The sequence below is a fragment of the Diaphorina citri genome, unplaced genomic scaffold, assembly GCF_000475195.1.
Source record: "Diaphorina citri unplaced genomic scaffold, Diaci psyllid genome assembly version 1.1 scaffold253, whole genome shotgun sequence".
NCBI lineage: Eukaryota > Metazoa > Arthropoda > Insecta > Hemiptera > Psyllidae > Diaphorina > Diaphorina citri.
In genome coordinates, this window is record NW_007377690.1 from 197,034 (window position 1) to 198,403 (window position 1,370).

The 1,370-nt window shown below is 45.3% G+C and overlaps 1 long non-coding RNA gene across 1 annotated transcript in view; it reads left to right on the top strand.

The window, feature by feature from the left end:
• Positions 1-603: 603 nt before the first annotated feature.
• The window catches only part of LOC113466346, a 4,810-nt gene continuing 4,043 nt past the window's right edge, over positions 604-1,370 (top strand). The window contains exon 1 of the long non-coding RNA XR_003390770.1: positions 604-840. This is a non-coding gene — a long non-coding RNA (uncharacterized LOC113466346). The remainder of the gene's footprint in view (positions 841-1,370) is intronic.

Consider the following 1,370-nt stretch of genomic DNA (forward strand, 5'->3'; position numbering starts at 1 on the left):
GCATTCTATAGGGCCCAGGTGTAGCTGCAATCCTCTTTGTTTGACTTTCAGGAATTCAACCAGTAAGAAGAAAGAAAGGACAAGAAGACTAAAGGAACAAGAAGAAGAAGAAGAGAAGAGAAGAACACAGCGGCAAAGAAGAAATATTGAAGGGGGGAAAAATCAGCAAATATTTTTATTATTTTTTTTCGAGAGATCCAATAAGTGAAGGGACGAAAGGGGAAATTCCCTCCCTCTCGAGAAATTTACCTCCTTTTTCCCTCTGAGCGAAAAATTCGTCCCTACTTCCTCTGAAGAGATTCTCTCCATCTGAAGAAATTCCCTGCCTTGTCCTTCCTTTTGGAATTAAATTTCCCTTGACAAGATCCGTCGAGGAGCGAAAAATCCCGTGTCCCGCCTTTCTTCCCTTTTTGAATCCCTTCTCTACATTTTTCCCCCTTTTTTTATTCCCTCGTCCTTTATTTTCTCTGTTTAATCCGCTCTCCTTTTTCCCTTTCTGACTCTCTCTTCCCATTCTTTCCCTTTTTGAATCCCTCTCTCATTTCTTTCCCTTTTTGAATCCCTCTCTCCTTTCTGCCTTCTTGATTTCCTCCCTTCTTTCTGTCCCTTTTCCCCTCTCTCCTTGTCATTCCCCATTTTTCCCTCTTTCCTTTCCCCCCTTTATTTTTATTCCCCAGGAGAAATTATGCATCTACCTCGTCTCCAATATGATTTGGATTATAAGCCGGCCGATCAACAAGGGACCCACATTGCCGTTTCTACCCCAGTCAACGTCGCCCTTTCTACCGCCCTGTGTTAGTCCAGTCAACCCGCGCTGTAAACTTGGACGCTAGTTTCGAGGTAAGAAATGTTTTTGTTTCGGGATTTTCCCTCTTTTAGAGGAGCCATCAGAATCGGGTCCGTTTTCAAAGGGAAAATACACCTAAACTAGGGCCAGCCACTCACTATCAGGTAGAACTGACAGGTACACCTGATCAGGTCCGCCTGTCAGGTCTACCTGAGTTTCGGAATTTCCCCACTTTTGGTGCGCCATCATAATCGGGTCCTTTTCCGAAAATACACCTAAACTAGGGCCAGCCACTCACTATCAGGTAGAACTGACAGGTACACCTGATCAGGTCCGCCTGTCAGGTCTACCTGATCCTGACAGTGTGTGTGTGCTCATCAGGTGGACCTAACAGGCGGACCTGATCAGGTTTATCTGTCAGGTCTGTCTCATAGTGAGTGGCCCTATAGAGGTAAGAATTTGGTGGTGGTGGTGGTGGTGGTGGTGGTGGTCGTGGTGGTGTTGTAGCTGTTGTTTCTCTCTCTCTCTCTCTCTCTTTCTTTCTCCATATCCTCTACTCTTTTCTTCTTCTCTCTTTCCTTAG